The sequence below is a fragment of the Polyodon spathula genome, chromosome 16 (assembly GCF_017654505.1).
Source record: "Polyodon spathula isolate WHYD16114869_AA chromosome 16, ASM1765450v1, whole genome shotgun sequence".
NCBI classification, from domain to species: domain Eukaryota; kingdom Metazoa; phylum Chordata; class Actinopteri; order Acipenseriformes; family Polyodontidae; genus Polyodon; species Polyodon spathula.
This window is the reverse complement of record NC_054549.1, coordinates 31,331,971-31,358,536: the sequence shown is the minus strand read 5'-3', so window position 1 is coordinate 31,358,536 and position 26,566 is coordinate 31,331,971. Positions and strand designations below refer to the sequence as shown.

At 38.9% G+C, this 26,566-nt stretch overlaps 1 pseudogene; it reads right to left on the bottom strand.

The window, feature by feature from the left end:
- The window catches only part of LOC121329004, a 40,021-nt pseudogene extending 20,338 nt beyond the window's left edge, over positions 1–19,683 (bottom strand).
- Between the last annotated feature and the right edge of the window lie 6,883 nt (positions 19,684–26,566).

The window sequence follows — 26,566 nt, the reverse complement described above, 5'->3', positions numbered from 1 at the left end:
AAGGTGTCTTTGGCAGCAGGACCGTTTCAGGCATTTTGCATTTCAGACTGTTGCAAGCACTAAGCAGGATGTTGGTTACACGGCAGATCTACTGCTGATACTTTCATCACCAGTGCAATGGTGTTCTGCCAGTCTGCAGTGCTAACTGGGGGGCTGACAGAGTCCCAATTTTAACTGGTTTGATCTTGATTTGCTACTAATGGAAACAAACAGGATCGATTTAAAATCGCTTTCAATCGGTCCCAGTGGCAGATGGAAACATGGCTTCAAAATCTCCATCAAGTTGAGGTTTAATCAGCAGTATCTGTAGGCTAGTTGTTAACACACGTGAACAATCAAAGATAATCCGTATTAACTTGCAAATGACTGAACAACAATACATACTTTGTGTGTTTTCTTGCAACAACATTAAATTATCTTGATCTGTAGTCAATTTCTGCATGGCATATCAACACCCACCAGCATGAATAGAAACTCTCTTTCATCAAACAATGTTCCGCCCTCAACCTGACACTGATACTGCACACAGCTTGATACATTTAGCCTTGGAAGAGAAACATTCTTTGCCACACCACCTTTAGCGTAAACACTGAAATACATTGCCAACCTCCAGAACACTGCACTGTGAATTGCATTATCCAATGTAGTGTATATATACATATGAAAATTAAATATTGTAATAGTCTAAGCTTGAACTTTCCCATGAGTATTACCAAGTTATACTACTAAAAACGTACACGTCAACAACATTTAACAGTACCTCTTATTTTTTAAAAACCCATCGTTTTGTGAAAAAAGCCAGGATGCCATCTAAAAATAAAGGTCTCCAATAAATGTCCATAGCGGCATCTCAAAGGACGGCATTAGGCAACTTAACTGGACAATTTGGTTCCTAGTCATCCCGATAATTACAGGACTCCCATTGCATAGCAGTTTGAGTCATTCCATTTACCTATACACTGTGGCTAATAATATACGCAGTAAAACCTGTAATGGAAAATGTAAAAACAGCTATGCAATAGGACCCTAAAAAAAAAAAAAAAAGTAGTACAGTACAGATAATAGATATAGGCAAATACTCTCTTGATTGTTGAAAAGAGGTTAGGCGTTTACCAACCATGTCCTTTTTTATTAAAGAACTTTTGATGACACTGTAAAAATTAAAATAAATAAATAAATAAATAAATGATCAAGTGCAGGCAATGGTCTTTTCTGCAATAGTGGCTGATTTTAACCAGTTACAAAAGCTACACCATCAACACCAAACAAACAAACACTATAACACACAACACTTTGCATTCTGCTCTTCCTTCACTCGCCTGCTGTGATCAACCTCCTGCTCTCCTTCTCCCCCTAATCAGACCCCGTTGGCATTACCCAGTGACATTCCAGTTTATACAAAAACACACTGTGTAAACTCCAGGAAAACCTTACACAAACATTTGGTTTTCATTTAAACAAGGACCTTCGAGTGAGCACCATTAAGTTGGCCAAAATCCTGAAAGCTTGCATCACAGTTTCAAAGTAATCCGACCCTGTTTTCCTCTCCCTTAAGGACTTCTGAATGCAATAAATGCCTGGTTTTGTTTCATCATTGGCCCAGAGTACCAAGCTGTTAGCAAGGCTATGATTTCTACAGTCATCTGTTTTTTACTTTGATGACAGGCTGAGTTAGTTGATCTTATGTGCGTGTGTGTGCAAGCCCTAGGGAAGAACCACAGAAAAGTAAGGCAGACAGAACAAAGAAGACTTGGCTAGAGCCAGTGCCAGGGTACGCAGATTGGGACACATTTGCAGTATCAGATCAGGATATCAACTGCATGCTTTAAGGTTTTCATTTGCATTGGTGCTCGAGATGTATAGGCTGTTCCTGGTTTTTGTATTGTTAGCACCTGTGGAAATGAGAACATAATGCAAATGTTTATATAAATACATGTACAAGCATCTAGGCTACAATCTTTTTAGTCCTAACATCACAACATCACATTGTGAAATGCAAAATGTGTATTGTGTCGTTTTTTTTTAGTTTTTTTTTACCCAATATCAAGAATGCGTTCTACAGAATAGCTGTGTCCTTACTATCGCTATCTAAAGGAACCTACAAGATTATTGTTATAAACAGACCAAGCATCATAAAACCACTTCATAGTTGAATATGATCTCATATTCTCACAGACTCTGTCTATGTGGAATTCAGTTCAGGGAATCGTGGCTCTACTTGGTTCTCACAAATGACAAGTTGGAGTCAATGTGATAAATAGCTTTAAAAGGCTAATGGGCCTCCCATGGTAGTTCAGTGTATAACCTGAGGAGACAAGGCTTAACAGTAGATAAAGAGGATTAGTACTCCAGCAACTTTACCCAGCTATGGGAAAATTCACTGGTCACTTTTACTCACTGCACAGATGCCTTAGGACTACACAGGGATGACTACACTATATATATATATATATTATATATATATAGATTATATATATATAAATATATATATATATATATATATATATAGAACTGTTCTTACCAGTAAACGGCATATGAGCTTTTAATCTTGATGCTTCAAAAAAGCTTCTAGATAACATTAAATCAAAGTAAAAATAATGTATCTTTTGGCTGTTCACAGACTCCTCATGGACTACTGTAAGATAAGGGTTTTAAGTGGAGAGATATATCAGAAATTACAAGCAGGAACAAAGTGGGCAGCAGAAAAAAAAAACAAAAAAACAACAATTCCAGCAGTAAATAGAGTACAGGTGACACCTGCAAGCAACAGTAGACCAGCTGATTGAGATCAGAGGGTTTTATTTCTTTTCTTGCCCAGTTACTTGGTAATACATTCACCATGCCTGATTAGTTATAGGCATTCAACAGCCACTTACAAATACTTGACACCCTGCCAACCGACTTCAAATATTTATGCATATAAAACATTTCCTAGAAGGTTTTAACCTCTTGCTTTTCTATAGTTTACTTTCACTTGTGTTTAAAAAGAAAGCTAGTACTTGTAGGTCAGCAAATAAATGTATAAATTAGCAATACCTCAAAGGGATGTTTAACTTTACAATATATTAAAAAAAAATAAACCATTGTTCCAGTAAGAATATGTAGTTCACTCTTCAGCGTTGTATTAGTCTTTACAAGCTTACATCGCATATTACTTCTTGCTTGGTATTTAGTTTGACTGCAACTGCATTTAATGATCAATTCTCTGTGTGTTACGAGTATTGAGATCCAGGAGGTATCACAGCCCACCCTGAAGCAGCATAGTCTACAGCTGATTGACTGTTGCTCTAGGGTTGCTGACTTCATCTTGCCCATCCGAGAACTCAAGCAGGGTCTTACATTGTTTCATGGAGTTCTTTTCTAACAGCTTCTTTGACCATTAGAGTAGAGTGTTTTCACAGTCCAACTAGAGTTCTGGGATGTTTATGGACATTTACACTACAACAGTAGGATGCACACAGACACACCCACATAGTCTACAACAAAATAACACTAGAGTGTCTTTCAGAAAACTGTCGACTCAAAGTGCTCAGCAAAAACTGGAGAATGAAATTACATTTGTACAATTGGTGCAAGGAAGAAAAAAAAAAAAAACATGATAGCCCATACATATTTGCTGTTGGGGTATTAGGTTCACATCTGCAGCTCAGTTTTTCCCAAACCTAATTGACCACAGCTTCAAAAGCACTCTGTTCAACTGTATAAAGTAAACCTCAGTGAAGTAGAAAGATGTTTCAAATAGTGCCATCAGTGCACCGACTCAAACCGGATGTGATGGTTTTAATGTATCAGTTAGGATAGGCTAGCTGTAAGCAAGACCCATCGACGGACTTAGTCTGTAATAGGTGGGTGATTAGGAACAGGCTTAAAACAAAGCACAGTGTGTAGCCATCAAGTTACATCCGCTAGTTCAATGTTAATTCTTGGGCTTTGTGTTCAAGAGACATACCACAGTCTTAAAGGTATCAACAGAGCCCTATGGTCAGGAAGCAAATTAGCAAGGTTACATCAGTTTCCTGATGTACACAACACACAAGACACACAAAGATAAAAAGGGGAAGTAAAGATTGCATTACAAAATTGTTAAACTTTACCACACACAAGATGTCTGTATGTAACAAGTGAGGTAGATAACTTGTGACCCGCACATAAATGCTAAACCAGCACAGTATTTAATTTGCTAAGGCTTTCACACTTGTTAAACTGACAAAAACTGCTAAATAAACCCTAAATGTATTTCCACAGTAAAACGTACTGCTTGGTTCATAGTGTCCTGCTGAATCAAAGACAATATCAATATATTTCAGGTCTAAATGGTTTAAGGTTTAGAAAAAAAAAAAATTATCAACTTTACAACTATTGAGGTTTTTGATATTCATGGTGGACCGTGGAAAAGGTACAATTAAGTTATTGCACAGCATGCTTAAGATAATAGAAACAGTGATTAATGTGGATTAAAGCATTAGGGAGAATTTTTTCATTATTTAAAAAAAAAGCAATTATTTACTGCTGTTGCAATGTAGATTTTTTTAAATAAAAATGCAAGAAAGCTGTTCCCGAGTGGCGCATCCAGTAAAGGCAATACGTGTGGAGTGCAGGGATGTGCCTCATCGCCTGGATACTGCTTGTTTGAATCCAGTTTATGCCATCGCTGATCGTGGTCGGGAGCTCCCAGGGTGGCACCGCCCGGGTGGGGAGGGTTCAGGTCAGCAGGGTAATCCTCGGTTCACAGCGCACCAGCGACTCCTGTGGCCGACAGGGCACCTGCGGTCTGCTGTAAAAGCCACTCAGATCTGTGTTGTCCTCCGGCACTATGGGTCTGGTGGCTTTGTTGTAGACGTGCAGCACAAAAAAAGACAGCTTGGCAGGACAAGTTTCAGAGGACACATGTGTCTGCCGCTGTTTCCCGAATAGGCGCGGGAGTTGCAGAGATGAACCAGGATTAAAATAATGACTGGCCATTCCAAATTGGGATAAAAACCATTGGCAACAACTAATTATATATATATATATATATTATATATATATATATATATATATATATATATATATATATATATATATATATATATATATATTTACAATGTTATATATATATATATATATATATATATATATATATATATATATATATATATATATATATATATATATAAAAATCACATTTATATAAATATCTTACCTAGCTGTAATATCACACTGGTGTCATGTACTGCCGCCACTATAAGTTTGAAGTGTCTGTACCGAGGATAACACAGCACTCTTCTTCCACACAACTCCAAGACGGTTTGAATTGAGTTGTATGACTGGAAGATAAAACAAAGGATCAACATTGCAGTGAAATGCTGCTAAGACAGTCCGATCTAATCACAATATGGAGATTGACAATCAGCACCAGTTTGTAGCTTTTGGGGTTCAGAGTGCAATGTATTGTAGGGAATGCCGTCTTGTCTTGTCTTCTGTCTTGCAGATGAAATATGAATGTATTAACTGTGGAAAAGGAATGGTCCATTTGAAAACTATTTGTGTGGTTCTAGATGCATCTCATATACAGTACATGGGCAATACCTGACATCAGATAATAGAAACCAAGAATGGAATCCTTCAAACGTAAATTAGAACAGGTTTATTTTTTATAAATAATAATAATAATAATAATAATAATAATAATAATAATAATAATAATAATAATAATAATAATAATCTTTTTTATTTTTTTATAGTGCCTTTCATAGTGGACCATCATCACAAAGTGCTTTACAAGATACGAGACTAGGGTGTGTGAACTATGCATCAGCTGCAAAGTCACTTACAACAACGTCTCACCCGAAAGATGGTGAAATTAACAGTAAAAATTGTGTAGCACCGCGTCCCTGAGATTTTCAACAAAATACTAATATTTCAATTAAGGTAGTAATTAGTCTGATTCAGCATTTATCATTTTAACTTCTATTATAACAACACCTCTGATTCACTGGCAGTTAGAGTAATGAAAGGATTACCAAAAAACAGGGTAACTCAGAACTAATTGCAGCAGTTTATACACTAATTACTCCTAATGACTTCCTTTTAGAGAAAGTAAATACTTGTGGAGACCTTAAAGACTCCAGTAAAGCCTGTATTTTAATGGTCAGAAAAATTTAATCTGCTCAATTTTTTCAGGAGATGGGTTATCTGCCTTAATGCAGTGAAAAAACCAAAAAAAAAAAGGTTCTATAAAAGACGTCATTGCAAAATAGATTTCTTAATCATTGCAACCATGCTCTGACTGCGTTTTGAGAGTGGTACAGTCATTATTATGTTTGGAGGCAGAGTTTTCTAAAGTATAGTATACGTGGTTATGAGATCATTCAACTTGTATGATGTCATACAGAACTGAATAAGAACTACCTTAGTATTATCTGCATGATCAATATGGCATTAAACAAAATTCTTTAAAGACCGGAATCTCTGTCTGCTTGCATTACAACATAACATTGCTAAATAAATGAAATGCAAGGATCGTAGAGCTTTGTCTGTTTCACTTGTCAAGGTTACAAAGCTGGCAAAAGCAGAAATGAAATGACACACAGTGGAAGCAATGTAACCTAACTCTACCCATCTACTATGAAAATGAATTGGCAATACATCAGTGTTAATTTATTGCATCAGGAAACTCTGATATGAAACTGAGGAGAAGCAATAAATTGAACTCCTTTTAAAAATGAATTCACAATAAAAGAAGGCCTCCTCCTGACATGTCGGATAATTTATCTTGGTTCTGCTGAAGGCTGCTGGTGTAGGAGGTAGCAGGCCCCAGGATGCTTGATGTCTCATTTATCAGATGAAATGTGAATAATGCATCAGGCCTGGCTCCAGCCCAAACAGCTGGGATACTTCTTACCATCCTTGGACAAACTTTATTTTTTTTTTTAATTTAAACAAAAGGTCTATCTTTCTGTTTACAACAAACTGTCTTGATGTTAAGTTGCTGTGTTTTTGTCACTCCGCATTCTCTACAGCAGTCCAAATACTACCCTTTCAAAATCACTTCACACACCCATCAAGATACCAGCGCTCATTTTTCTTCTTAAAGTTGAAGTAGTATAATAATAATTAGTTTTATTGTGTCTTACCTCCAGCCAGCTGAGCGTTCCACTCAACTTCCTTATAGTCCACGCTGATTCAACCTGGAATTTCACAGCATCATTAGTAGTGTAAACACATAACCTACAAAAAAAAATGATCTATTATTTATGAACAAAGAAAGTTTTATTTCAAAGATGCTCAATAATGTACAAGATATCATTCAGACAGATGTTACAAGACCTTGAATGCAGTCGATTAACTTTTCTCTTTAGGCAGCATCTAGATCTAAAACTGAGCCAAATGGAGATGTTAAAAAAAAAACTCTAAAATTAAGAGAGAAGCATTGTACGCAAAAACAAATCAGTAAAATCTGCAGTAAAACAGCAATAGCTCAGAGTTCAATGACAGAAATAAAAAAGGAAGCTAAAATACTGGCTACAGCAATAATTTCAATCACTTTAACACAGATTGTCGTTAGAGTACAAAATGATCTAATACAGCAGGTGAGTCTGAACTCTGATTTCAAGGAAATAAAAAGTATAAAACTATTGTGTACAACACAGAGTTTCTATTCACAATATTCAGAGAACTTTTCTGCTGTCCAACATTTATCTTTTAATTGCACTAAAATGATAAAGTAGGAGTTGTTTTACATATTTAATTTTCCAGTAAAAATGCATTGATAAATAATATAAGCATAGTATGTAACTTTCCTTTAATAGAATAATCACATCGTACAGAATAATTACATTAGATGTAATACAAAACTGATCACATAGGCATTGAGGCACTTGTTGCGCTAAAACACCAAAGTAATCTAGTAGTTATGAGATGCCTTATTGGGCTGGGAATCATGTATAGAAACACTAAAAGCAATGCTTTGGATGAAGAAAGGACCCCGAGTTTGTCATGCAAGTGAAACTGATCTGAAAATAATCACTTACGTTTGTTTCTCCTTCAGTGGCGCGGACTTCATAGGCATAGGCCAGAATTATATCAACTAGGCTGGTCCATACTTGATGAGAGGCTTTTTTTATCTAACAGGTAGGATTTGTTGATGGATTTTCCCAGCTGCTCCTTTTCTTCTTCTGAAAACGTCACTAAAGCAAAAACAGAATCCAATCATAGATGTTACGAGACCCAATGCTTTCTGAATAGCATATATTATTTCTTTGCTACAGTACAGGCATACCAGTCTCTTCTGATACTTACAGCCTTTCTATTGAATTTCCAGCATGATTCACTGCTTATAATGGTATTTTGTTCAATCTATACAGTAAACACCTTTTATGGGCAGGTCTCTGTGGTTGTACTGAAGATTATTGCATCACTTCACAAACAACATGTGCACAGAGAACTCTTCCAGCAGCTACATCTCTTATAGCCTGAAGCAGGCAGCGTCACCCTGTGTGGCACAGACGGATTAGCACAGAAATACAGTCTGACTGCAGGCCCTTGGCAGTAAGAATACAAGGTGAGATAATTATCTGCTTTCTAATGCAATCAATCCAAGAACAGCATTTTTTTTTTTCTTGCAACTAGCAAAAATAAAATTGTGCACAAATCATTCAAGGTTACCTTTAACTGTAGTATACTGTTCTGAATGATTGTTCAGTGCACAGCAGTGCCACAGAACTATCAGTGAAGCACTGTCAAGATTACACTGTACAATGATCACAATACAAAGCATCCAGAAGTGCATGAGCCCCACAAACTGCACTTCTTTCCATTTACATATCAGAGCTTAATAGACGAATCTCATACACACGTTTAAATAACATATTCAGCTATGATTTCTTCATTTGGAATTTTAACTTGCTACACAATACCACCAAATGGTAAAATATTGTAACTGTGGCACAGCAGTTGTACTGGCCCCAAATTATTTTAATATATTGATACAGTATAGCTGACAGATTGCACAGCTGGTATTTTGTGCATGCATATTTTTCACAACTGCTTCTTTTCTTTGACTAGTGCATGCACATTTCATGAATGCACATGCGTAATGCAGACTGCAGTCTGTAAAACATGGGTAATAAAAAGGATTCCTAAAGATGTGGAAAGTCATAAATGAATCTGAACGACTCCATCTGTATATAAAGTTATATATTACACTCCTGAAAGCACATTCCACTTCTGGAGGTAAGAAACTGTCCAACCTGACTAACAGGAAAACATACTCAACAACACTCCAGCCTCTTTGGTGAGCTTTGCACGCTTTGTAAACCACAAACCCTCACCACAACTGCTTACGATTATATTCTTGGTACAACCCCCTGCCTTCTGAGAGAACAACATTCTCCCTGTATGATGAAATAATCATTATCACAAAAGGCAACCTCCAGAGAGATGTTTCAGGCTTCTGAGAATACCTGAATTCCTCCTGAACAGAGCTGCTGCAATTTATTATGAACTTCTTCTGCACTGTAAATAAAAAGAAAAGGCATCTCACTGAGAGCAGGAGAGAAAGCTGTCTCTAGAAAACAAGAGAAGAAAACCCTGTATGGAGTTCTAGTCAGTACTATTCTGCATGTGCCTATATTTCTTTCTCTTGTGCATCATAATTCCCTTTTGGTTTTTTTTTTTTTTTTTTTTTCCCCCTTAGCTATCCTGCCAGCACAACACAACTCCCCCATGGCCTGCTTCTGTCAGGCGGTGCAGCTGAGGTTACAATCACCTGACAGCAGCAGTGTGGCTAGGTTTAGACAGCACCTACTAAGGCATTTCTACCTATATTACTCCCTTAAGTAAGGTTACCTAAAGTGATTGAGCACAATTATGCATATGCCTGTCAGCGCATTCAAGCATGTAAATGAAAACTTGTGTCTGATGTGGCAGGCTGGCGAGTGGATAGAGGCCCAGAGACAGACTGCAGTTCAAAAAAATAACTATTTTATTATAAATAAACAAAAATAAAGTGCACACGGGCAAAATAACAAATACTCAAACACAAATAAAGCAAAAACAAAACTCACAAAAATAAAGTTTCCAGGCTGGGCAATGCCTTCACTGGATTCAAGTTTTCCAAACAACCAAAAAAAAAACCAACCTGCTTCCTCAGCTCCCTCCTCCAAATGAGAAGCTGAGGCCTCCTTTTATATCAGGTGGCTGGGCGCTGATTGATCGTTAATCAACCTAATCAACTAATCAACCCCAGCCACCTGAACATAATAAACCCAGGCAGGCAGGGGAAGTTAACCCCATCCCTGCCAATTTAAAAGGGCAGAGCTTTGCTCTGCCACACACCTCCCCCCATGTACAACGTACACCGGCCGCAATCGGCCAACTCCCCCCCCCCCCCCCCCCCCCCCCCCCCCCCCCCCCAAGAGTCCAATTATGTCCCTTGGGTGGGCTGTTATGGTGGGTGGTGGTGGGCGGGGTTGATGTCGGAGCCCCCAAGCCTTCTTTGGTTGAGGGGGCCCCGAATGTCCAAGGTAGCATGGCGACGGCGGCCCGGCTCCCTCTGGTGGCGGAGGCGGCGGCGGCGACGGCGGCCCGGCTCCCTCTGGTGGCGGAGGCGGCGACGGCGGCCCGGCTCCCTCTGGTGGCGGAGGCGGCGACGGCGGCCCGGCTCCCTCTGGTGGCGGAGGCGGCGACGGCGGCCCGGCTCCCTCTGGTGGCGGAGGCGGCGACGGCGGCCCGGCTCCCTCTGGTGGCGGAGGCGGCGGCGGCGGCCCGGCTCCCTCTGGTGGCGGAGGCGGCGGCGGCGGCCCGGCTCCCTCTGGTGGCGGAGGCGGCGGCGGCGGCCCGGCTCCCTCTGGTGGCGGAGGCGGCGGCGGCGGCGGCTCCCTCTGGTGCCGGAGGCGGCGGCGGCGGCCCGGCTCCCTCTGGTGGCGGAGGCGGCGACGGCAGATCCTCCTCCCTCTCTGGCTCTGGGAGCGACGGAGGCTCCTCACCCCTCTCTGGCTCTGGGAGCGACGGCGGCTCCTCACTCCTCTCTGGCTCTGGGAGTGACGGAGGCTCCTCCTCCCTCTCTGGCTCTGGGAGCGACAGCAGCTCCTCACCCCTCTCTGGCTCTGGGAGCGACGGCAGCTCCTCACTCCTCTCTGGCTCTGGGAGTGACGGAGGCTCCTCCTCCCTCTCTGGCTCTGGGAGCGACAGCAGATCCTCCTCCCTCTCTGGCTCTGGGAGCGACGGCAGCTCCTCACTCCCTCTCTGGCTCTGGGAGTGACGGAGGCTCCTCCCCCCCTCTCTGGCTCTGGGAGCGACAGCAGATCCTCCTCCCTCTCTGGCTCTGGGAGAGACAGCAGCTCCTCACCCCTCTCTGGCTCTGGGAGCGACAGCAGCTCCTCACCCCTCTCTGGCTCTGGGGACGACGGCAGCTCCTCACCCCTCTCTGGCTCTGGGGACGACGGCAGCTCCTCACCCCTCTCTGGCTCTGGGGACGACGGCGGCTCCTCACCCCTCTCTGGCTCTGGGAGCGACGGCAGCTCCTCACCCCTCTCTGGCTCTGGGAGCGACGGCAGCTCCTCGCCCCTCTCTGGCTCCCGGGAAGGCGGCTCACCCCTCTCTGGCTCTCGGGAAGGCGGCTCACCTCTCTTTATTGGAGTGACCGGTGGATCTCCCATGTCTACCGCCAGGTAATTAACCACCATGAGGGCAATCTCTGGGAAGGAGGCCGGGTGGTGCTGTTCCTCCCACTGTTCCCACCTCTCCCCATCTCGACGCCACAGCGTGTTGATAACTATGGGGAGATCGTGGACGAGGTCTGCCTCAGGGTGCATCAACCAGTCCCAGATCTCCTGGGACGGTGGTGAAGGTGGTGGTGCTAGAGGTAGTGGGGTGGCCCCTGATGCCCGGGGTGAACAAGGCACCTCTTCCTGGGCCTGGTTGTAGGGGCATCCTGCCCAGTTGTGGCCGTCCTCCTCACACCGGCCACACCAGTTTGCCGGTGGCACGTCTGGGCAGGACCGCCAACGATGGTCCTCCTTCCCGCACCAGGAACACCAGGGGAAGAGGCTGGCCGGGTCCTCCAGCGGTGGCTGCAGCAGCTTACATTTCTTCAGCTGCTTTTCCTGCCTTTGCCGCTGTCTGCTCTTCTTTCCCATTTTTTTTTTTTTCCAAAAAAAAATAAATAAATAAATAAATAAATACTGCTCTGAGCCTCTAGGTGGCGCTATCCCACTTCTGACACCAAATGTGGCAGGCTGGCGAGTGGATAGAGGCCCAGAGACAGACTGCAGTTCAAAAAAATAACTATTTTATTATAAATAAACAAAAATAAAAAGTGCACAAGGGCAAAATAACAGATACTCAAACACAAATAAAGCAAAAACAAAACTCACAAAAATAACAGTTTCCAGGCTGGGCAATGCCTTCACTGGATTCAAGTTTTCCAAACAACCAAAAAAAACCAACCTGCTTCCTCAGCTCCCTCCTCCAAATGAGAAGCTGAGGCCTCCTTTTATATCAGGTGGCTGGGCGCTGATTGATCGTTAATCAACCTAATCAACTAATCAACCCCAGCCACCTGAACATAATAAACCCAGGCAGGCAGGGGAAGTTAACCCCATCCCTGCCAATTTAAAAGGGCAGAGCTTTGCTCTGCCACAGATGTACATACAGGATAAACACAACCGTGGAAACATTTACAAATTCTTGTTAAATACTATGGGATTCTTCAGTTAAATATGTAACAGCTCTGTACTCTTATGATTTAAAATGTTAATAGTCTATATACATTGTTTAAAAGTAGGGTTAACCATACATGTTTCTAATGGTGTATCATTTAAAGCTCTTCTAGTTCATCGGCGATGATTGCTCTTCAAAGGAAAATGTGTGCAGAAGACAGTTGCATTGCTATGGGAATTCAGGTAACAGGCTACTGGAGATTTCAATTTGAAGCTCACTTTAACCAAGGCACCCTTACAGAGATAATGCTATCTTTTTAAATCTAAATCCTGCTTTACCCATATGACATCCAATAGTAACATAAGCTCTGACTGTAAGCCATTCATTCATGTAAGCTCAGCAGTATTAACATACTGTTATCTACAGACTGTGCACAATTGAACAGCTCCTTTGTGAACCCCTTATCGCTTTCATCTCGGAAAAAAGCAAACTAATGTGACAGGTTAAAGTCAATATGCCATGTATAGCACTACTCAACCAGTGATTTCATGAGGTGTTTGCTTCTACGTGTTGTCTTACAATACACTGGTCAACCTTTTCATAATTGAAGCTCAAAGTTTAAATTGGTCACTCACACTCTAAATGGCTACTATGGATTCTTTCATTTTGATCAGATTTTCTAGGAATATGTGTCGATCTTGTTTTGCAATTAACAGGATCCTTTCCGTTTTACATATAAAAATATATTATTTAAGTTAAAAAAAACAAAAAAAAAAACAAACAAAAAGTTGGTTTGTTTTTGTAAGTGGAGTCAGGATCGTGTGCACAAAATAAATATTCCGTAAAGAATCTTCAGAAAAGTTTCAAATTTGGACGGTAATTCTACGCGAATATCATGTCCTATTTACTTATTTACTTTTGTAAATAGTGAAGCTAGTCTTTGTTCAGTTGACCTAACTGGATAATTTTTAAATATATATATATATATATATATATATATATATATATATATATATATATATATATATATATATATAGACACGGTACCATGTTAATCGTAAAACTTTGATCCCATATAAAGGTATATAGGTAGATCTGATAATTCCTGACACTGGGGCATATATATATATATATATATAAAAACATAAACATAATTTAGATATTTATCATGTAATTAAAAAAAACTACAAAAGGATATCGCAAAAGTCTACCACAAGCCATAACAGTCAAAGAGGTCAGGGAATTGTGGCTGGGACAAACACCTTTATTTCTTGAAATCCACTCGCTATCCAGATGTAATGTCCAAATTAGAATGTGAAAATCTAAAGAGCAACATTTTCTCCCAAGCTTAGCAATTTGCTCAGAGTTGTGTTACTGGAAAAATTAATCAGCCCAGTGGGCCCTGCTAATAAGGAGACTTGGACCCTCAATTTTGTAGTAACTATAGTAGTTCATGCATCATCCCAATTTACTTTTAAAGCTTTTCTTTGGCTTCTAAGCTCTAACTCAACTCCCTGGATATCGGCATTAGTTACCTGTACTGCTAAAAAAATAAAATATCTCCCCTTTCTCATGGATGTTGGTTAAATTCTAGATCCAAAAATGCTTTTTAAAACTGGCTCCTAACATCGTGGTTCTATCAATCCACTCCTGGCAAGCCAACACCAACAGTATATCCCTGGAGTCCATGTCTCATTGGCTCTGTCTAGACGTTTCCAAGTTGTTAAAGCTTCCCATTGTAAAAGCTGCAATAGTTACACCTGTAGTCAGTGAGGTTTCTACCGTTTGTGTTTTTGCTCAAACCACTGATTGTGTTTCTCTGTCCTGTATTTGTGTTGTTTGTTCTGGAAACTTGGCCGTGATCCTTGTTTCCTTCATCACACTGTAAAATTGCTGACTTTAATAAATACAACCCAGCAAACTCTGTATAACAAGCAAATGAGTCACCTGTTGCTTCCTCTGTATGCCGTTCAAGACATGTCTGTAGCTTTTTCTCTCTTTCATTTTTAGCTTCAATCCACCATGGCTGGTATTTCAAAATGTGTTGGATGTAATCATCTTCAAACAAGTCTGCACTGGAAAATGAACAACAATAACACGCCTAATGTAATACCAATAGCATGTTATTCATTTTGACAACAAGCTCTAAACACTGTTGCTATAGATTTAAATTACAAATAATCCAGATTCGTCCATTTTATTTTGCAGCATATCAGCTGCATTTTATATCAAAAGCTATATAAAAATATACCAAAGGTTAACACATTTATTTATTTTTGTCAATTAGATCACATTGGCAGATGTTAAAATGTCTTTACCTCTTTAATGTATCTGTCTATTTTTTGAAGTATTACACCCAACAAAACTCACCCTTTCATAAGCATGCCTCATGCAAGTATTATAGATACTGTACCTTAGATATCAGATGTCTTTAATTTAGAAGAAAATGCACATATTACAGTATATATATATATATATGACAGTCAACTTTCTTAAACTTATTTTTTGGCTTTTCAACTAAAGCTTGCTCTCACTATGGAAATCATGTTTGATCAGCGAGTGAGAGGGCTGCATATTTGCATTCAAGAGTCAAAGTGATCATGCAGCGGGAAGCATATCCTCTCCAGACTGAAGGGCTGTCATTTATTTCTCCCTTTAACAGTACACAAACTTTGCATCTATCTACTACATATGCTTGACAAATGGATAAAGAAAACACAGTTTAATCACACTGCAAAACGATGCAGTGAACACCATCATGTTTTTGTAGGTGCTGTGTCATGCTTTATGAGCTGCGTCAATAAAGCAGATAAATACACTGTCTATTTCATTAGTGCTTTAGACAGTTCAAAAAACATTAAAAGGGTTAAAAAAACATGAATCTAATTATGAATATAGGAAATAGTTTTTTTGGTTACATTTCTATTTGTTTTTTTTTTTTTTATTATAAACAGGGACTGGACAAAAAAAAACCCCAAAAAAACAGTAACTTGCAGATTGTATTTCTAAATGTACATTATAGACTTATGTAAACAGAATAGCAAGTGATGCAAAAGCTGTGTCTTCATGAGGTGTAATAAGAAAGGAGGAACTACTTACAGGTAATGGTCAGGATCGAACTTAGCCTGTTCAGCAGCCAGAACTGTCTGTTCTGTCTTCACTCAGCTGCTGTGGTGTTGTCTGGACTCTTCACATCAATGACATCGCCGAGTTCACCTTAATAGAAACACAGCTCTGCTTTAACAGATCAAAGTACTTGTCAGGCTGGTGTTCCAAAATTAAACCATGTCATGCTAAACACTGTTTAAAGTATTTGCATATAAAAGGTCTTATTACCAACTTCTGTAGGTCATATACCAGTCTGTTTAATTGTTAATTTCGACTTCACATTTCTAGTCGTTTTCAGTTAAAATCTGCAATAATCTTCAAATAAACTACTCACATCTCCCAATTTGTTAACGTTTGCCGGGTCACTAAATGAAGAAAAATATTTATTTTGAAATTCTATGTAACACGATAGCCGCCAGTACAATTCCACCCTAGTGTTACATTCCTATCAGATAACCTAAATATGCAAGATTGCAGCTCCACCACACAGCATGGAAGCTACATTTTTACATGTTAATTAATATTTTATTCTAGCTCATATCTTGTGCAAACACTTTTCCCTCTAGTGACATGAATCAGTTTCCCATCCCAAAGAAAACCTACTCTAAAACAAGATTTGCACTGGACCAATTTTACTAGGGTCAAATAAGATGTGCCAGTTGTTCAAATGGGAGGAGTGGGTTCACAGCTTCACACTGGAACTCATTTTTATGACCAGTAACAGCAGTTAGTTTCCATTCACACTTGGAAGAATGCCCCGCTGTGCTTTCCTTCTACTAGCTCAGTTTCTCCCTATAAAACAATTATATTATAAAAACAGTCATAAAATACAATATGTTTTCTTAGTATTCACTACAAGCTTCTACTGAGACAGTTCATAAGGATAAACCTTCTTCAGCAAAATAAAAATGACACGGGAATAATGCAGCAATAGGCTTCATACTGTGAAGGCCAGGTCTTTATTTGCATGTACTGTACAATTTATTTCATAAGCTAAAATAGAATAAAAGGTAAATTAACATGTAACAATGTGACACCCAAAAAGTATTTTTTTCAATATGTTTGTACAGTACACCACCTCTACTTGTTTCCTAAGCAGGTGAAGAAGTGTTCCAATGCAAGACAAAGCAAAACAGTATCAACCACATACAATATCGAAAATACAGCATAGTTGCACAACCAACTAAAACAAAAAGGACTTTTCCCCCATTTATGTTTCTACATCACAAGGACATATTCTTAAAAGATTCCCTTTGAATTTGCTTTCCTTCAGTATCCAGTTGAAAGATATACCTGAAATCGGGTGAAGACGGCTGCTCTTTGATTTCCGAAGCCATACCTACACAGAGAGTTCAATTCCTCCTCTGTGGCCACGACGTGCGGGGTCTGATCAATCTGCCAGTCAAATTCCTCCTCCTCCTCTCCCTCAATCACAGCAGATCCTTCTAGAATAAGATGTTATCTTTTAGAGTGTGCTGAAGTAAAGGGCATCTTGTAATTCATATTATAAAAAAAAGGAAATTAGGCTTTTGCAGTTTCACTTTGGGCTTAGCACAGCTTTGTTATTAAAATAGATATAAATTACTGTAAAAAGGTACAAAGAGAGTTCTGAACATATTGTATCCTATTAATAACACGTTTAGAGCAAACAATGCATTACAACAGTCAAGTCGGGAGGAGACAAAGGCATGCACGAGTCTCTCTGCATCAGGCAGAGAGAGAAGAGGTCTTAAGCGGGCTATGTTACGTGAGATGGAAAATAGACACCTTTGTAACATTTTGAGCATGAGCTTCGAACGTTAGGCGATTTCTCATTTCGGAACTCGCTCTAATTGTTAATAACACTTGATTAAACATATCCATCTCCTCCACCAACGGTTTAGCAGATCGGGATCCTTTTGGTGAAAGAAGAGCAATCAGCATATCCAGCCCTTCAAAATGCTGACCTGGGGTCTCTTTAGGAATCCTGCAAAGAGAAATAATGACCAAATGAACAGAAAGAACCAGAACCTTACATAACACAGACAATGCACTGCTTATTTTTATATAAGAGGTGTCAGTTTTTAAAAATGCAATCCCCTCACTCATCATTCTAAAAGCGTGAATAAAAATGAAAGAAAAAAGAATCATGAGTTTTTAAATCTGTTAACCATAACACTCAATTTCACAGCTCAACGACAGCAATTAGGCATTAGAAATGTGCCTATACAACTTTCATTATTACAACATAGCATTTACCTTAAAAAACTTGTATCATATAATTGATTGCTCTGGCAGCATGCTAATAAAGAGATCTCAGCAGTCCAGGAGAAATACCTAAATGGTTTCTAATTACACATGCAAAGAGCAGTGTCCAATAAAGTAATTTTATAACCAGCTGCTGTTGAGCCACTTATGAATTACAACTGCGAGTTAAGGAAAAAAGGCATATGGAAATGAAAGCACACAAATGAAACACCTTTAAATCTTTACAATTAAAATCTTTCTAATCAAAACGCTTGTTTCAATCTACGAAACTGCACAGGTGCAGGGTTGGATTTTACAATAACACAGTGTACTTTACAATCCCAAATGCGCATATATATATATATATTTATATATATTTATTGATTTATAAAGGCTAGGACAACATGGACTGATTGGAAACATTCTTAAAATAGTGTAATTTCCCTATCCTATAGTAAATCGCTATTTCATTAGTCCAGGCATTCAGCATGCTCACCATGATACACGTTTGTGGTAATTAAAATGCATGCCTGTATATATGTACTGTCTCTCTTTAATATACAGTTAAATTAAATTGAGTGTCTTCCGTTAAAAGCAAGATACTGCTTTGTAACTGTAATGTGAGCACTGGTAACTTAAATTCAACAAGCACTTGTAGATAACGGTATAAGGGGGAAATCGATTAATGTCTCACTCTGGCAGCAGATAGTGGTTTAATCAATTCTTCACTGTGCAGCTCAGTTTCACTGGATGTATTCTTCACATCCAGCAGATAAAAATCCACCTTCTTGGCATGGGCCTTGTTTTGCAGAGGCTGCATAGATCATGTATGAATCAATGCATATGCAACAAACAAAATGGTTACTACACCGACCACTATATCTGTAGCGAGGGAGGAATATTTAGATGTAAATCTCTCTCATTCAATTCAATCAGCAGAGAGCAAAAATTAAAGCTGGAGTAGTACTTTGCCAGCCTCGATATCTCCAATGGTCTTTATTAACGGTATTCAACACTAACGATAATTATTCAACTGCACTGCTCACTTTCATCTGATATGTATGGTATACAATGAAGATTGACAGAGCACCTTAATCTTGCTCCAATTAAGTATTTACTTATCAACCTATCATAGATATTCCAAAAGTAAATGAAAACATTGATTTCCATCAGTTTAGTTCACTTGATCAATAACAATTTCTAACTGAATGAGACAAACCAATAAACCACCTCTCTATGCTCTTATCAAAACAGAAGAACAGTGTACAGTAAAACTGTTCACACCCTGGATGTTAAGCATGTTTTATATGGAAATCACTACCTTTATTGACATCAAAAGAGGCCTTTTCTCTTCCATCCTCCACAATCCTGCCTGGGAGGGTCAATCTGTGATTAGAAATGTACATTAAAGACGAGATGTTATTCGCTTGGCATTCTGTGATGCGGTTCACTGCATACCCTCATTGACAAAATAGCTTTGTTATTAGAAAAGATCAGAGGGCATAATAAAAATGAACGAGAGCAATGAAACGCTTCAAAAGATCTAAACGTGTTACTTGCCTCAGGAAATATGGTTTGGCGTACAATTTAAAATCCTCTCCGTCGATGTATAGGTCAAACTCTGACGCTCTTGCGTAGGGAACGTGGATCGGTATGGTGAGGAAATGCTGCTCTTGACTCCGTTCAAATGCCGTAGTGATCATGATTCAGCAGCCCTTCAGTTCAAAAGCAGATCATACACTTTAGTAAATGGAAACATTTTGCTTAATATACATGTCGCTGTCACTAAACAAGGTTGGTTTAAACCAGATCAAGTCAGGTGTTCTTGGAAAGTGGTTGATTTGACATGAAAGAAAGTAAAATGAGCATATTTTAATTCTAAAATGTGTACAATAATGTAAACTTGTTTACAGTTTGCACTGACTTAGTTCACTGACATTTAACAGTCTTTAATTAACAATGTAATTAAAATTAACTTCCCAGTTTTAATTCACTCAATTTTAGGTTCAAACACTGCAGAGAATCGTTTCAGCACACATTTTTACAGCTCCTGAGAGTTGAATGAACGTAGCAAAATGTTTGAGAATTTAAAATTAGAATCCACAATGAAGCTCCAGGTAATGTATCATCAAGCATGAATGCTTGATCAAGTGCACTAGTTGTACTAAAGAAAAGCTGCAGCTTCATTATGAATGCGTGTAAAAGGCTTTTGAACTGAAATGAGATCAAACAGATAGTACTCCCAAGCCAGGGCGGGCAACTACTTCCCTCCTCCCTGCTTGCAGTCTTGAGGGGAATTCACCAGATAAGCATCAAGGTAACAACATCTACACCTGAATACAAAGGTCTAATGTTATCAATCTTACTTCAATTAAAAACAGGAGCCTTGACAAGCAGTACACTACAGGAGGAATAATAAATCTTGATTACAAAAGTCTTCACAGAATTTAATTTCAGACAAAAGCATTAGACCCACATCTGGACTGTGGCTCAGAAACTACACTGGTTAAAGGAAATAAGAGCTTGGCATCACAGTCAGACACTGTATAATCCCCACAGCAGGGAAATCCTGAACAAAATTCAAGAAAAAACATCAAGATCAACATGGGACCCAGAGGGCAACATGAACTCCATCCTGAGAGACATAATGCAACCCAAAGACAGGGATCTAGGCTGTGGAATACTGAAGCTCTCATCCTTATCTAGCGACCCAGGCACTCCACAGCGATCCCATGTGTCAACAGCCACAAAGGTCCATTAAGATTAAAACAAAAAGAGAAATGTTGTCGGAGTTAAGCAGGTGAACTGTATTTACAAATAGTATTATAGATATACAAATAAGTTGTACTGCTATCAATATTGCATGTGCAGCATCTTATCTAAACAAACATTTGATTTTCCCTCTTCACCTTATGCAGTACGAAAAACATGATGATGGTGTGTCTGCAACACATTTAGAAGGGAGAACTTGCGTGTGCAGCAGTACAAGTGTATAATGTAGACTAAAACAAAAGAGTCTGATGTTTATTCTTTTACTGTGACTGGGGAAAAATAAATTTAAAAAAAGACAGATTTTGTTTAACACCCAAAACAAATGTATCCAAAGGCAACCATCCAAGGAAATAAGGAAATAAAACAGCACACTACTGCAATATACAATTCCTGAGTGAGTTCTGTAACCCCTCCTACTCAGAGTACATGTTTATTTTAACCCCATAACTTCACACTCCATTGCAGTTATTCTTTAGTGACAAATGGCTGAACCTCCCCCAAGTTAAACCCTTCATGCAAGTATCCCTCTGTTTGATCTTCATGCAAAAAGTAATTAGTAACATTACAGCAATACGGCATTTCTTATTTGGTTAAATGATTGTGGATACATTTTGTCAGGAAGGAAAGCGTATGTTTTCATAACCCTTCCACTTTTCATTTTTATATCAACATGCGGTTGTCTGCTCCGCACCATCTAAGGCTTAATAACAGGACAGCCTGCTCTCTTTCAACAGGATCATGATAAAGATGTCAAGAATTATTTGTTTCAAAGTAAGCATGTTTCTCCACTCACTCAGGCTTGCTTGCCCAGAGCCAAAACTCTTCATCAAAAGTGACAGCAATTAGATACCAGCCCACCTCTCTGGGGACCTGCACCAATCAGCTTGGATAACGCCTCCCTGGGGAATTCATTTACATGGTTATAAAGTAATCATATTCACACTTTTGTTTAGTCATGTGTCAAAACTTGGGATTGTTAAACTTCAAAGCTCTTTTTTTTTATTTAACTTTCACTGTTGATTTATTGATTTGTTTCAACAATACTTACACACACTAGCCTATTTCCCTGAGTTTTAAGGTCACTGCATTGGCTTCCAGTGAAGCTGGGCATTGATTTCCTTCACTAATAAGGTTGCTCATGATTCTGCCCCTGCCTATTTGTGCGCATTACTTATTCCTTATAAACCAACTCGTCCATTCAGATCTGCAAATCATGGTCCATTGTTAATTCCAAATACTCAACTAAAACCCTATGGGGCGAGGGCTTTTAGTTCTTGAGCTCCCTCACTTTGGAACGCATTACCAAATTTTATCCAGAATGCGACTATGTGAGTATTTTTTAATCTAAGCTTAAAACATATTTCTTTGATTATGCCATTTACTAGCAAGCACTTTGGAACTCTCTTGGCTTGCTGTATATTTTGTAAATCGCCCTGGTATGGTAGATCATATAAATGAAACTGGTATAGTATGATTTATAATAATAAAAGAAGTCCTTGTATAATAATGCCACAGTATTAGTGCGTGGAGGGAATATCAGTATTTCCAGTTTGGTCCTTACTGTTAGCACTATTGGTTTTTAATGGCACGAAACAAAGTAATATGAGATTCCCCACAAAGCCAGGATATGCAAAGGCACTTTGTTTTGTGGTTTTATGATGTTGTGTACTGTTACTAAGGAAACCACAAGCATAATCTAAACCCAAGCTTCCAGTCATGAAATGGCTATTACATACTGTAATAGATATTATTTGTTTTCAGTAGATTATTTGTAAGGTTTAAAAAACAGCTTGCCAAATATTACCTGTAAACACAAATGAGGAACAACAGACATTATTAAAAGTAGCATATATTTTTGCATTATAGAAATTACAAGGAACACAAACATCTACAACAAAATTAGCCAACACATATCAACTACCCCATCTTGTGGCAGAGTTCAGTATGACAATGATCTCTAATAAATGTTACAGTAATTACTTTTAATTCATTCAAGTAAAAAAAAAAAAAAAAAAAAAAAAAAAAGCTTATAAACAAAAGGAAGGATTACAATAAACATATTTTACTTTGCTAATTCAAATTTAAGATTGTCATTATAAGATACCAATATGTAAAGCAAAATGAAATCAACCTGCAGCAGTATGTTATAATCTCTGTACTGGAGTTGTCACAGTACCAGTAAATGGTTATTTACAGGAAACTCTGACAGGTTTTCATTACAGTGAAAAAAAGTTTCAAGTTTCAAGTTTTACTGGAAGTCTTTTTTTAAATCCTTAATTAGCTGCAACATATAATTTAAAACAATGCTAATTACTGCAGTGAAGCTGACGAGGCTGTGGGCACAGTGAACCATCAAAAAGCTTGATACTTTTCTTTCAGGTCAGCTGGTTTTAAAATGAAAGTTATCTTGAAAACAAGGAACAGAAGGACATATTGGTAGCAGCCATCATCATCTATAAGAATTATTGTATATTAACATGCAAGTATCCTTTGTCTACTATTGGTTCACTTCAGACGCCACTGCTTTCAAATTCATTTTTCAGTATTGTGTTTTATTATATTCTACAGTACCCCTTGTTCTAAAAGTCAAAACAAGAATCGCCTTATCCAAAGCACAGACCAACCTATGTCCCATCTCCAAGTTCACAGATTTGTTTAATCAATTCATACCGTGCGTGCATTTCTGATTCACTCTTGTTGTGGGTGTAGTCATTAATAAGGCCTGCTCAAGTAAGGTTTGTGTGATTCAGCTAAATATACAGCAAACACTGGGATGTCCAAGTAAAAATGTGATTTAGACCCCATTCACACTTTAGGGCCACCTCAGCGCTACCTTTCTTCATATGTGAATGCTCCAAAAAAAGAAAAGGCAGTCCAGGGCCGGCCCAGATTTAGGCCGCCATTTCGATGTGGCCCAGGGCCTGCAATCCGGGACCAGGGCCGGCCTTTACATATATATGAACACAAAGCAGACTTTGGGCTGCCTTTTCATACCACTTTACCAATCTGATTGCGTATCTTGCTAGCAGGGATCTTAGGAATCCGTTTGCTGCGGAATAACAAGGAAAAACCCCGATTTTCTATGATGTCGGAGATTTTTTTGTTTTACATTTGGGGAGGGGCAAAAAACATTCAAGGCTTTTTTTGTTGTTTAATAATAAGCAAATCCACACACATACCATATATAAACATTAGCACAGGAAACTTTGCTTTAAATTTACGTAAACATAATAAAACTGCTTCCGGTATTCAAGCTCAGTGTTGAATGAGGTTTCAGTTTACTTCAGTCAGTATCCAGAGCAGTTCAAAGATGCTGAAAATAATAAGAATCACCTCTAAAGATCGGATCAACGAGTTTGGCAAGGATGAACTTCACGTTGATGGTAATGAGCCGTTTTGTACTTCATGAAACAAGGCTCTAGATTACACTCGTAGACAGACCACTGTAGAACACATGGGAAGCGCTAAACATAAACTGAATGAAAGGAAACGTAAACAGCAAACTTGGGATTCTTTTCTGTGCTCAACGCCAGTGTCTCATGACAATCTGGCTGAAGAATGCTGCAGCTCTATTTTACAACAGCCATCCGGATGATGAAGACTAACTAACGTGAATATTATTTATTTATTTATTTATTTATTTTTCACAATAGTGAACTATTTGTAATACTTAATAGCATTGGTAAGCTTGTAACTTGCTTAGAATTTGAAGGTGTATCAATTTGTATTTTCACTGTAATATTTAAATGCCTGTTACTGTGATTATATTGTCACTACTATTCTACTGGCGATAGAGCAATAGTTTATTATGTATCATGCACATGTTGTTCAGCAAAGTTTATTTGATATATGATGGTGTATTGCTGTACTTAGATTAGGGTGCTTCCCTTAGTAAAGTTGCCGTAGCTACATGTGAACAAGGGTTTTGTTATAACCATATGTTTGGTAATCTTTTAAGAGAATGGGTAATGCTGATGATCAATCAGTCTTAACTGATAATGGTTAGGGACTAGAGAATAATAATGACAATGATAATAATAAGTAAACAACAGAATAGTTAAACGATTGTGTTTGTAAACAAAGGCAATATTCATGCATGCTAAACACGTACAAATGAAAAGAAACACAGTGCAGTGTAAATTATATGAATGTTTACTGTAAATGGAATGAACGTTAAATACCGTGATAGTTTTTTTCTGTATAAAATGATTCCAGGGGTGTGTTCAATACGTAGAGCGCTCCAGAGTGTTACTTGGCTCTTTCTATTGAACGAGCTGAACGCAGAGAGCGCTTCGTATTGTTAGCTAACATTCTCAATAGCTTTCTTAGTGGGTGTTTCAAAATGGCGGAGGTACAATACCAGTGTGGTGACTGTGGTGTAATTTCCCCACATACTGGACTTATTCACCAACATATCTGTGTGCATTCTTTTTTGTCAAAAAAAAATAATGATAAAATAAAAAATTAACAATTAACAGCGTAATTATTTGACTATTTTTCCTTTTAAACAAAGTGAATCTGCAGCAGCACATGCAACAGTCGAAACACTCAGCTTGTTATTTGTTCAGTCAACCTTGTATTAAGGAATATTTTCTTAACTGCATTTAAAAAGAAAAAAAGCCTGCTCTTTTGCACAGCGGTGTCGGCGCTATGCTTAGTGGAAGAGGTCCTGGGTTTGCACCCGCCCTCTGTCTGTGTGTGGATTGCCTCCTCCTGTGTGATGCGCCTGCCTGCGTTAACCGAGATTGCTACAATATATTTTCTTTTTTTTTGTTATATATATATATATATATATATATATATATATATATATATATATATAATATATATGGTATTTTCCTAATGACGGGTGTAAATCCGGACGAAAAGTCAGTGTATACACTTTGTACATTTCTACGGATTTGGCGTTTACACTTGCCCAACGTCTGGATTTATACACCGCCAGGACCCTGTCGGGTCATCACAGTTACCCCCAGAATCAATGTAACATTTTTTTTTATATATATATATATATATATATATATTTGTCCTTACAGAGGGGGGGGGGGGGGTTTGTGATTTAGTAACTCAAACCAAAGTCCTTGGTTTCAGGGTAACTATTTATTTGTGTGCTGTTTTTTTTTTTTTTATTATCCTTTTAAACTTGGTTGTTTTTGTGGAAGGAAAATCTGCCCCCAACCAAAACGTCATCAGCAAGCACTTAAAAGCTCTGTGTGGTATTCTTTCTTGTCGCTTCTTTTAATTTCGGCTGCTCAGTCAAGCGCTGGGAGGCCGAAATGGGAGTTGACCGCTTAGAGCCTGGAGGAAGGGCTGGCCTCAGCCACAGATTTCCGGAGGTTTCCCCCTAAAAAATTAAAACATTTTGAGTAGTGGTTTTTTCCTTACCCGAGTGCTGAGCGGTTCGTATTTAGTTCTGCGGGGTGTGTGGTTAGGTTGGAGAGGCCGGCTCTCTCTTCCGGCACAGTCATGCTCTGGGGGACGGGCCGTGTCTCAGCTGCTGATTTTCATTAAATTCAGTATTTGGGGGTTAGGTGGCAGAGTGCCACTGTGAAGCTCATCGATTATTTATTATTATTCATTCGTGGTTTGGCGGCCTCGTCTTTTTGGTGGGGGAGGTGGCCACAGCCACTTTCTATCTGCGGCACTGGGATGCATGTAACTGTTCACGTTTTTACAGCCGGCTTCATGCAGGTAGCTGTCGGGCACCCACGGACGAGGCCTCTGGCCAATTTTATCTTTCACTCGGGCCCCGAGTGCCCTCCACAGTCATCAGGCCCTGAGCGCCCTTCATAGTTCATAAATCACCTGCAATTGCAAT